Here is a 13353-nt window from a genome sequence, read left to right on the forward strand (position 1 = left end):
TCATCTGAGCAAGTCCAGTGCCTCTAAAAAATTCGTCTTTACGGACTGTTCTGTTTTGACAGATTCTGCCTTTTATTTCGCATTGCCTCTTTTGCTGTGTTGGATGGATTTCTTTGTTCCATTGACTTCCAGTAGCTTTGTGCAATGTCCAGAAGTGTTAAGAATGATTGTGTCACCTCTGAACATGTGAATTTTTGATTATGCACTAACCCTCTAATGAGTTTGTTTTGAGTTTGGTGTGGAGGAAGTTTTCAAGGGTCAAGAGAGGAGGATGTACTATGATCAAGAAGAGTGAAGAGTCTAAGCTTGGGGATGCCCCCGTGGTTCATCCCTGCATATTTCAAGAAAACTCAAGCATCTAAGCTTGGGGATGCCCAAGGCATCCCCTTCTTCATCGACAACTTATCAGGTTTCTTCTCTTGAAACTATATTTTTATTCGGTCACATCTTATGTACTTTACTTGGAGCGTCTATTTGTTTTTGTTTTGTTTGAATAAATTCATGCTTGTGTGGGAGAGAGACACGCTCCGCTGTTGCGTATGAACACATGTATTCTTAGCTTTACTCTTAATGTTCATGGTGAAGGTTGAAACTGCTTCGTTCATTGTTATATGGTTGGAAACAGAAAATGCTTCATGTGGTAATTGGTATAATGTCTTGAATAATTTGATACTCGGCAATTGTTGTGCTCATATAGATCATGTTTAAGCTCTTGCATCATGTACTTTGTACCCATTAATGAAGAACTACATAGAGCTTGTTAAAATTTGGTTTGCATGATTGTTCTCTAGAGTCTAGATATTTTCTGGTTAAGGTGTTTGAACAATAAGGAAGACGATGTAAAGTCTTATAATGCTTACAATATGTTCATATGTGAGTCTTGCTGCACCATTTTATACTTGAGTTTGCTTCAAACAACCTTGCTAGCCTAGCCTTGTATTGAGAGGAATTCTTCTCGTGCATCCAAATCCTTGAGCCAAAAACTATGCCATTTGTGTCCACCATACCTACCTACTACATGGTATTTCTCTGCCATTCCAAAGTAAATTACTTGAGTGCTACCTTTAAAATTTCATTCCTTGTCTTTGCAATACATAGCTCATGGGAAAATAGCCTTAAAAACTATTGTGGTATTGAATATGTTGCTATGTATCTTATTTCTTATAAGTTGCTTGTTGAGCGGTAACCATGTTTCTGGGGATGCCATCAACTTTTACACCTTTGTTGAATATCATGTAAGTTGCTATGCATGTTCGTATTGTCTGAAGTAAGGGCGATTTTCATGATCAAATGGTTTGAGTATGCATATTGTTAGAGAAGAACATTGGGCCGCTAACTAAAGCCATGAATCATGGTGGAAGTTTCAGTTTGGACACAAATTCTCAATCTCTTATGAGAATATTACCTGTTGTTAAAATGCTTAAGCATTAAAAGAGGAGTCCATTATCTGATGTCTATGTTGTCCCGGTATGGATGTCTAAGTTGAGAATAATCAAAAGCGAGAAATCCAATGCGAACTTTCTCCTTAGACCTCTGTACAGGCGGCATAGAGGTACCCCTTTGTGACACTTGGTTGAAACATATGTTATGCAATGATAATCCGTGTTAATCCAAGCTAATTAGGACAAGATGCGAGCACTATTGGTATTCTATGCATGAGGCTTGCAACTTATAGGATATCTTATACATAACGCATATGCTTTATTACTACCGTTGACAAAATTGCTTATATGTTTTCAAAATGAAAAGCTCTAGCACGAAAATAGTAATCCATGCTTCCCTCTGCGAAGGGCCTATCTTCTACTTTATTTTTGAGTCAGTTTACCTATTCCTTCTATCTTAGAAGCAAACACTTGTGTCAACTGTGCATTGATTCTTACATGTTTACCTATTGCACTTGTTATATTGCTTTATGTTGACAACTATCCATGAGATATACATGTTACAAGTTGAAAGCAATTGCTAAAACTTAATCATCCTTTGTGTTGCTTCAATGCCTTTTACTTTGAATCTATTGCTTTATGAGTTAACTCTTATGCAAGACTTATTGATGCTTGTCTTGAAAGTACTATTCATGAAAAGTCTTTGCTATATGATTCAGTTGTTTAGTCATTATCTTTACTATCACTTCATTCACTTCATATGCTTTACAATAGTATTGATCAAGATTATGTTGGTAGCATGTCACTTAAGAAACTATCATTGTTATCGTTTACCTACTCGAGGGCGAGTAGGAACTAAGCTTGGGGATGCTTGATACGTCTCAAACGTATCTATAATTTCTTATGTTCCATGCTAGTTTTATGACATTATCTACATGTTTTGTTCACACTTTATGTCATATTTATGCATTTTACGGAACTAACCTATTAACAAGATGCCACAGTGTCAGTTCCTGTTTTCTGCTGTTTTTGGTTCCAGAAAGGCTGTTCGGGCAATATTCTCGGAATTCGACGAAACGAAGACCAAACATCATAATTCACCGAGACGGACCAGGACACCGAAGGAGAGCCGGAGGGGAGGCCTGGGGCCCCCAGACAATAGGGCCGCGCGGGCAGGCCCCTGGCCGCGCCGGCCTATGGGGAGGGCGCCCTGGTGCCCCTCCTGCGCCGCCTCTTCGCCTATATAAGCCCTTTCGACCTAAAAACGCGATACGGATTGACGAAACTCCAGAAAGACTCCAGGAACGCCGCCGCCATTGCGAAACTCTAATTCGAGGGACAGAAGTCTCTGTTCCGGCTGAATGATAACGTTGCATAGAAAACAAAAAATTTCCTACCGCGAACACGCAATCCAAGCCAAGATGCAATCTAGAAGACGGTAGCAACGAGGGGGTATCGAGTCTCACCCTTGAAGAGATTCCAAAGCCTACAAGATGAGGCTCTTGTTGCTGCGGTAGACATTCACTTGCCGCTTGCAAAAGCGCGTAGAAGATCTTGATCACGATCGGTTCCGGCGCCACGAACGGGCAGCACCTCCGTACTCGGTCACACGTTCGGTTGTTGATGAAGACGACGTCCACCTCCCCGTTCCAGCGGGCAGCAGAAGTAGTAGCTCCTCTTGAATCCGACAGCACGACGGCATGGTGTCGGTGGTGGTGGAGAAATCCGGCGGAGCTTCGCTTAAGCGTGCGGGATGTGGTGGAGGAGAGAGACCGCTAGGGTTTGGGGAGAGAGGGGGGTTGGGCGCCGGCCCTCTAAGGGGTGCGGCCAAGGCTGAGCCAAAGAGTGATCAGCCCCCTCTCCTATGCCCCTCATTATATAGGTGGAAGCACCAAGAGTTCTAGTCCAAGTCTTCGAATAAGACCCCAACACTAAAACCTCCCATATGTGGGAAACCTACTCAAGGAGGGAGTCCTACCCAAGGTGGGACTCCCACCTTTCCTTGAGGTGGGTTGGCCGGCCACCCTAGGGGAGTCAACCTTGGACTCCTCCCCTTTAGGGTTGGCTGGTCATGCAAGGTGGAGTCCCTCCGGGACTCAACTTTCCATGGTGATTTCTTCCGGACTTTTCTAGAACCTTCTAGAACCTGCCATAAATGCACCGGATCATTTCCAAACTTGGAATATGACTTCCTATATATGAATCTTATTCTCCGGACCATTCCGGAACTCCTCGTGATGTCCGGGATCTCATCCGGGGCTCCGAACAAATATTCGAACTCCATTCCATATTCAAGTTCTACCATTTCAACATCCAACTTTAAGTGTGTCACCCTACGGTTCGTGAACTATGCAGACATGGTTGAGTACTCACTCCGACCAATAACCAATAGCGGGATCTGGAGATCCATAATGGCTCCCACATATTCAACGATGACTTTAGTGATCGAATGAACCATTCACATACAATACCAATTCCCTTTGTCACGCGATATTTTACTTGTCCGAGGTTTGATCTTCGGTATCACTCTATACCTTGTTCAACCTCGTCTCCTGACAAGTACTCTTTACTCGTACCGTGGTATGTGGTCTCTTATGAACTCATTCATATGCTTGCAAGACATTAGACGACATTCCACCGAGAGGGCCCGGAGTATATCTATCCGTCATCGGGATGGACAAATCCCACTGTTGATCCATATGCCTCAACTCATACTTTCCAGATACTTAATCCCACCTTTATAACCACCCATTTACGCAGTGGCGTTTGGTGTAATCAAAGTACCTTTCCGGTATAAGTGATTTATAGGATCTCATGGTCATAAGGACTAGGTAATTATGTACTGAAAGCTTATAGCAAATAACTTAATGACGAGATCTTATGCTACGCTTAATTGGGTGTGTCCATTACATCATTCATACAATGATATAACCTTGTTATTAATAACATCCAATGTTCATGATTATGAAACTAATCATCCATTAATCAACAAGCTAGTTAAGAGGCATACTAGGGACTCTTTGTTGTCTACATATCACACATGTACTAATGTTTCGGTTAATACAATTATAGCATGATATATAAATATTTATCATAAACATAAAGATATATAATAACCACTTTTATTATTGCCTCTAGGGCATATCTCCTTCAGTCTCCCACTTGCACTAGAGTCAATAATCTAGTTTACATTTGTAAAGATATAACACCTTGGCCTTCTGGTGCTTTATCATGTTTTGCTCACGGGAGAGGTTTTAGTCAACGGATCTGACACGCTCAGAAACGTATGTATTTTGTAATTCATTTGCGTCTCAACGCATCACTCATTTCCAAATGAGTTGGCATTAAATATGTTTGATCTTCTGGCGGAACCTTAATTCCGCGGTCTAAAATAAGTCACTAATATTGTCACACACAATATAGTTTCAAAGTTCTGACTCTGTCGGAAATACACCAAGTTCTTTAAAGAACCTCTTGACTTAACATCCTTTGTCATTGTCAAAACAATGACATATTCTGCCTTCTTTTGTAGAATCCGTCACAATATTTAGAACTCTTCTAAATCTAGCATAGACAACTTCTAACTCATTGTGCTACCTTTTAAAACAACACTTAGTCTAATTTGAGATTGAAATTTTATTTTTTTATATGTGACAAAACAAATATCGGTGTAATCACCTTACAGCGATTTGTTTGTCATTTCTCCATATAAAACTATATATATATACTTGGTTCTTCTTAAGTACTCAAGAATATTCTTACTGTTTTTCAGTGATCATCACATGAATCATGCTCATAACACTCTTAGAGCATAGGATATCTGATTATGTACATATTATTCGTGATCTATAATCACTCATGTATTTTTACTCATTGAGTGTCAAATACACTCAAGTCTTGTTAAAACTTCACATGATAAGAACATCTTCTTAATATTTCTATATTGAACTATTTCAATATCTATTCTATGTAATTTGACTTAAACATATTTTGTGTTTCAATCTATCTTCATAGATCTTGACACTAAATTTGTTTCAGTCCATATCTTTTCATTGAAATTAATTTCTCAATGAAACCTTTTAATCAAGTATATAATTACATCATTTATAACCAACTATATGTCATCTACATAAAGTATTATAAATATGTCTTAGCGCTCCCACTTAATTTCTTGCAAATGCAAGCCTCTTCATCGTTTCTGATGAAATCAAAAACTCTTTGACTATTTCATCTGGTGAAGATTCCAACTCCGTGATACTTACTTCATCCAATTGAAGTTCGTATACCTATCTAGTATTCCACGGACCAGCAAAACTCTTGGTTGTATCTTGTATACACCTTTAATACACACTTCTGATAAGTAATGTATTTTGCCATCCTACTAACATATCTCATAAAAGAAATATGTAGTGATTACTAGAATAATCCATATAGACTATAAGCATTGATACGGAAGATCTAATCTTGTCGTAGTCAACTCTTTGAATTTTGTCGTAAACAACTTTTCGACAAGTCAAGCTTCTTCAAAGATATTTCATCCAAGTCCATCAATTTTATAGATCCATTTACTTTCAAAAAGTATTCATCTATCTTGGATTTCATGGCGTATAGCCATTTTAACGGAGTCAGGGCCCATCATAACTTCTTTGTTTGTAGTTGGTTTATCATTGTTCAAAATCAATCCTTTGTTCACAAATCATTTATTTGATCACAAAGTAAACCATACCTACAAGATTCAATATGTACTTCGATCTCCATGGCTAAAACACTTTGTAGTCATGGGAGCCATGATCGTTATGGCCGCTTCCGAAACCAATTCCGATGCTGCGCTACTCTGATCATTATGCTCAGGTTCATAAACCTTATCAAATTATATTGTCCTCCCACTCAAATACTTCACTAGAAACAATTTCTCGGAAATAAGAAACATTGACAAACACTTTTGTCTTTGTCTCGTGGGAAGAATTCCCAATTAAATCTCTGGGATAACCAACAAAGACATTCATCCGATTTTGGTTGTAAACTCTTAGACCAAAATTTAAAGAAAAGACTATTAGGGTTTATACCCATACCATAACTTGTATGGTGTCATTTCAACGGATCATGATGATGCTCTATTTAGTGTAAAAGCGGTAGTCACTAAAGCATAATCCACAAAAATATAATGGCGTCATAATATTTTATCTCATCATTAATCCAACAAGGTTTGGATACATCTCTCGGATACTATATCATCATTATGATACTCCAAGAAATGTGAGTTGTAGAACAATTTCATGACTCTCTTAGATGTTCGCTAAAACTCGTAATTCAAATATTTTCACCATGATCCAATCATAGATATTTGATTTTTCTATTACGATGATTTCCACTTCATGCTGAAATTTATTTGAATCCATTCAAATGTTTCAAACTTCTTCCTTATTGAATATATCCACATATATACTCAATTCATTGTTGAAAGTTTTCATGAAGTAGAAGAATCTTCCGCACACAACTATGCTCAGTGAACCACATACATCATTATGTATTTTTCCACTAAGTTTGTTGCCCGTTCAACTCTTGGCCTATGAACGGTATTTTAAACATTCTCTTTAGAAAAGAATTGCAAGCGCCAAATGATTCAAAAATCAAATGACTCCAAAAATCCATTTGCATGGAGTTCCTTCATGCGTTCCTTTCTAACATGACCTAAATGGCGGTTCCACAAATAAGTGGAATTCAAATCATTTGCCTTATGGCATTTTAGCGTCAGTGTTATGTATGTGTGTTTCACCATTAAGATTTATAATAACTTATCCATCATACATGGAGTAATGTCATAATTTGAACAACTCATTGTTTTCATTTGACAAGAACAAAATAACAATTATTATGTTCTTTATTATAAATTCTAAGGGCTAGATAGAATGCCAACGACGAACATAATAACACTTTATTTTGTTCTAGACGTGCATTCCTATCATATTCCTTGTCAGTCACTTAGGCCATTGTATTCTTGTATTGCGTTGTTTTGTATGACACTTCATACCAACCAATATAGTACTAATACCCAATAATTTCATAGTGTGACCTAACTAGGAATATAACCATAACATGTATATCATTTATATACACCTGAGCTAGACTTTCTAGTCTTTTCTTTCTTTCTGCCAAAATATCTTTTGCAGTTTCTCTTTTAGTTTTCCACATTATTCAGAAAAACACTTCAACATTAATAACTTCTAGGTTTGTTGGTCTAATACCAATAACCTTGAGGTTCTTATTTTGAAGTTGATCATCATATGACAAGTGTTCTAGATTTCACTATTAGTAACTCTGTAATACGATGAATAATTTCACTCATAATTTTATCCATCAATTCATGACAACTTTCTGAGACCATGTCTGTACATGCTAGGCTCATAAAGTTTAACCTTAGTATTCGCATGTGCAAATCTGGCTTGCACCCGTTGTATGCACACGTAGAATCTATCACACCCGATCATCACGTGATGCTTTGATACGACGAGTCTTAGCAACGGTGCATACTAAGGATGATAACTTCATGGATATGCGAATATCATTAGTGCCCCAATAGTTGGAGGATTGTGATGCCTGGCGTCTTCAACCTTCATACATTCCCATAAAACTTATGAGTTTATGTAGTCTCACCAAATTATATTCTATCATCTTGCAATAAGGTCTTAGATATCACATATATCTCATACCTTGATTATTTCTGAAAACTAAATTTTCAGCTCCTTACTTTTCAAACAGATTTGAACTTCAAGTTTTACGGAGACAAGATAACTTTTAGTTACTAATTGAAACCATAGCTCTTTGAAAATCAACAATGTGAGGTTTACTAAAAGTTTGCAGTAGGACTTAATCAATTCTTGATTCTTTAACAATACGGTACCAATCCGTAAAGTTTCTTGTCAGATTTTAACAGTATTTCAATCTCAATAACAAGACTAGCGCATAGTAGAAAACGGATGCCAATACTACAAAATTAATTCAAAATACTACTTAGACTATGTTTATGATAATTAGTTCATGTTCTAATCTAATTACTAATGAACTCCCACTTAATACAACATCCCTCATAGTTGTTAAGTGGTACACGATCCACATCCACTACACCAAAACCGATCATCACGTGAGATGATGTAGCTTCAATGGTGAACATCAACATGTTGATCATATCATCCATATGACTCGTGTTCAACCTTTCGGTTTCCGTTGTCCCGAGGCCATGTCTGTACATGCTAGGCTCGTCAAGCAAACCCAAGTATTCCGCGTGTGCAACATGGCTTACACCCGTTGTATGTGAACGTTGAATCTATCACATCCGATCATCACGAGATGCTTCGAAACGACGAACTGTACAACGGTGCATACGAGGGGAGAACACTTTATTATCTTGATATTAATGTGAGGGATCATCTTATAATGCTACCGTCGCGATCTAAGCAAAATAAGATGCATAAAGGATTAACATCACATGCAGTTCATATGTGATATGATATGGCCCTTTTGTCTGTGTGCCTTTGATCTTCATCTCCAAAGCACGGACATGATCTCCATCATCTTCGGGCATGATCTCCATCATCGTCGGCGTAGCGTCAAGGTTCATAGCGCCGTCTTCATGGTTGTTCACCTCATGTAGCAACTATTACAACTACTTTGAAATACTACTCAACATGAAATTTAAAGACAACCATAAGGCTCCTGCCGGTTGCCACAATACAATAATGATCATCTCATACATATTCATCATCACATTATGGCCATATCACATCACCAAACCCTGCAAAAACAAGTTAGACGTCTCTAATTTGGTTTGCATATTTTACGTGGTTTAGGGTTTTCGAGAGAGATCTAATCTACCTACGAACATGAACCACAACGGTGATACTAATGTTGTCAATAGAAGAGTAAATTGAATCTTCACTATAGTAGGAGAGACAGACACCCGCAAAGCCTCTTATGCAATACAAGTTGCATGTCGAACGAGGAACAAGTCTCATGAACGCGGTCATGTAAAGTTAGTCCGAGCCGCTTCATCCCACTATGCCACAAAGATGCAAAGTACTCAAACTAAAGATAACAATAGCATCAACGCCCACAAACCATTGTGTTCTACTCGTGCAACCATCTATGCATAGACACGGCTCTGATACCACTGAATGATAACGTTGCATAGAAAACAAAAATTTTCCTACCGCGAACACGCAATCCAAGCCAAGATGCAATCTAGAAGACGGTAGCAACGAGGGGGTATCGAGTCTCACCCTTGAAGAGATTCCAAAGCCTACAAGATGAGGCTCTTGTTGCTGCGGTAGACGTTCACTTGCCGCTTGCAAAAGCGCGTAGAAGATCTTGATCACGATCGGTTCCGGCGCCACGAACGGGCAGCACCTCCGTACTCGGTCACACGTTCGATTGTTGATGAAGACGACGTCCACCTCCCCGTTCCAGCGGGCAGCGGAAGTAGTAGCTCCTCTTGAATCCGACAGCACGACGGCATGGTGTCGGTGGTGGTGGAGAAATCCGGCGGAGCTTCGCTTAAGCGTGCGGGATGTGGTGGAGGAGAGAGACCGCTAGGGTTTGGGGAGAGAAGGGGGTTGGGCGCCGGCCCTCTAAGGGGTGCGGCCAAGGCTGAGCCAAAGAGTGATCAGCCCCCTCTCCTATGCCCCTCATTATATAGGTGGAAGCACCAAGAGTTCTAGTCCAAGTCTTCGAATAAGACCCCAACACTAAAACCTCCCATATGTGGGAAACCTACTCAAGGAGGGAGTCCTACCCAAGGTGGGACTCCCACCTTTCCTTGAGGTGGGTTGGCCGGCCACCCTAGGGGAGTCCACCTTGGACTCCTCCCCTTTAGGGTTGGCTGGTCATGCAAGGTGGAGTCCCTCCGGGACTCAACTTTCCATGGTGATTTCTTCCGGACTTTTCTAGAACCTTCTAGAACCTGCCATAAATGCACCGGATCATTTCCAAACTTGGAATATGACTTCCTATATATGAATCTTATTCTCCGGACCATTCTGGAACTCCTCGTGATGTCCGGGATCTCATCCGGGGCTCCGAACAAATATTCGAACTCCATTCCATATTCAAGTTCTACCATTTCAACATCCAACTTTAAGTGTGTCACCCTACGGTTCGTGAACTATGCAGACATGGTTGAGTACTCACTCCGACCAATAACCAATAGCGGGATCTGGAGATCCATAATGGCTCCCACATATTCAACGATGACTTTAGTGATCGAATGAACCATTCACATACAATACCAATTCCCTTTGTCACGCGATATTTTACTTGTCCGAGGTTTGATCTTCGGTATCACTCTATACCTTGTTCAACCTCGTCTCCTGACAAGTACTCTTTACTCGTACCGTGGTATGTGGTCTCTTATGAACTCATTCATATGCTTGCAAGACATTAGACGACATTCCACCGAGAGGGCCCGGAGTATATCTATCCGTCATCGGGATGGACAAATCCCACTGTTGATCCATATGCCTCAACTCATACTTTCCAGATACTTAATCCCACCTTTATAACCACCTATTTACGCAGTGGCGTTTGGTGTAATCAAAGTACCTTTCCGGTATAAGTGATTTACATGATCTCATGGTCATAAGGACTAGGTAATTATGTACTGAAAGCTTATAGCAAATAACTTAATGACGAGATCTTATGCTACGCTTAATTGGGTGTGTCCATTACATCATTCATACAATGATATAACCTTGTTATTAATAACATCCAATGTTCATGATTATGAAACTAATCATCCATTAATCAATAAGCTAGTTAAGAGGCATACTAGGGACTCTTTGTTGTCTACATATCACACATGTACTAATGTTTCGGTTAATACAATTATAGCATGATATATAAATATTTATCATAAACATAAAGATATATAATAACCACTTTTATTATTGCCTCTAGGGCATATCTCCTTCACTGGCACCCTGCCGGGACGGGGAATTGCCCCCGGAAGCCATCTCCACCGCCATCGATGTCTCCATGATGAGGAGGGAGTAATTCTCCCCCGAGGCTGAGGGCTCTACTGTAGCTATGTGGTTCATCTCTCTCTTTGTGATCTAGTTGTGTTACTCTGGTGATGTTATTAAAGTACTATATTCCTCCTTCATGGTGTAATGGTGACAGTGCGTGCATCGTGAAGTACTTGGTGTAGGTTATGATCATAATCTCTTGTAGGTTATGGAGTTAATTATTACTATGATAGTATTGATGTGATTTATTCTCCTTTCATACGATGGTGACGGTGTGCATGCTATGTTAGTACTTGGTATAATTGCAATGATCTATCATGCACTCTAAGGTTATTTAAATATGAACATTGAATGTTGTGGAGCTTGTTAACTCCGGCATTGAGGTGCTCTTGTAGCCCTACACAATTAATGGTGTTCATCATCCAACAAGAGAGTGTAGAGTGGTTTTATTATGTGATCAATGTTGAGAGTGTCCACTAGTGAAAGTATGATCCCTAGGCCTTGTTTCCAAATACTGCAATCATCGCTTGTTTACTGTTTTACTGCATCTTTACTTCCTGCAATATTACTACCATCAACTGCACGCCAGCAAGCACTTTTCTGGCGCCGTTACTACTGCTCATATTCATTCATACTACTTGTATTTCACTATCTTTTTGCCGAACTAGTGCACATATACATCTGACAAGTGTATTAGGTGTGTTGGGGACACAAGCGACTTCTTGTATCGTGATTGCAGGGTTGCTTGAGAGGGATATCTTTGACCTCTTCCTCCCTGAGTTCGATAAACCTTGGGTGATCCACTTAAGGGAAACTTGCTGCTGTTCTACAAACCTCTGCTCTTGGAGGCCCAACACTGTCTACAAGAATAGAAGCACCCGTAGACATCAGAGAGACACCACTAGTGATCTGTGGACCCCGGTCCTATTCTTTACATCTGAAATACAATCTACTGCAATACTTGTTCTTTACTGTTCTTCGCAAACAAACATCATCATCCACACTATACATCTAATCCTTTGTTTACAGCAAGCCGGTGAGATTGACAACCTCACTGTTACGTTGGGGCAAAGTACTGTGATTGTGTTGTGCAGGTTCCACGTTGGCGCCGGAATCCCTGGTGTTGCGCCGCACTACACTCCGCCACCAACAACCTTCAACGTGCTTCTTGGCTCCTACTGGTTCGATAAACCTTGGTTTCTTACTGAGGGAAACTTGCTGCTGTGCGCATCACACCTTCCTCTTGGGGTTCCCAACGAACGTGTCAACTACACGCATCAATCTCGAACGCCACCAATAATTTCATACTGGTGGTGTGGAAGAAGGCAAACAACAACACCACTATGTGGGACCTTGGCACTTTGAGCAACACCATCAATGCTTACTATGGGGTGGAGATATGAAAGCATGACACTAGTATAAACTTTGCGGTGATGTTCCATTGTGACCAATGCCACTAATGTTTGGCGGATCCCACGTAGGAGGCAAAACAAATAAAACGTTGGTCTTATGTAGCTTATCTCCATATTTGCCTGGGAGTCCTAGATATAGATGTCGCAAGCCGCGCATTACTCATCGCCGCCACGCTGCACCTCGTGCCAAAGCCACACCTCCTCACCCCGTCTTGGAAATGGAGGTGTGTGAGGCCAAGGTTGAGCCACGGTCAGGCTTTCCTACGACAACAAGCTTGGAGGAAATCCTTTCATCCTAGCAAATAATTGAGCCACGGTCATATCATTTTTATCCGTGTTGTTGAGTGCACCTTTCAGACGATTTACATTCCTTCGAGAGGTCAAGGATAACATGTTAGCGATGAGCCGATGACGGTCCACACCTCGGTGGTGGTCTCAAGCCCAACAACATGGGCGAGAACTCCTAGCGACAGCGAGGAGGACGGCATGGGCGCGAGGGGGATCAGGTCTTGGATTTTTACGGTTTTCTTATAGATTTTTTTG

The sequence above is a fragment of the Lolium perenne genome, chromosome 6, assembly GCF_019359855.2.
Source record: "Lolium perenne isolate Kyuss_39 chromosome 6, Kyuss_2.0, whole genome shotgun sequence".
Classification (NCBI taxonomy): Eukaryota; Viridiplantae; Streptophyta; class Magnoliopsida; order Poales; family Poaceae; genus Lolium; species Lolium perenne.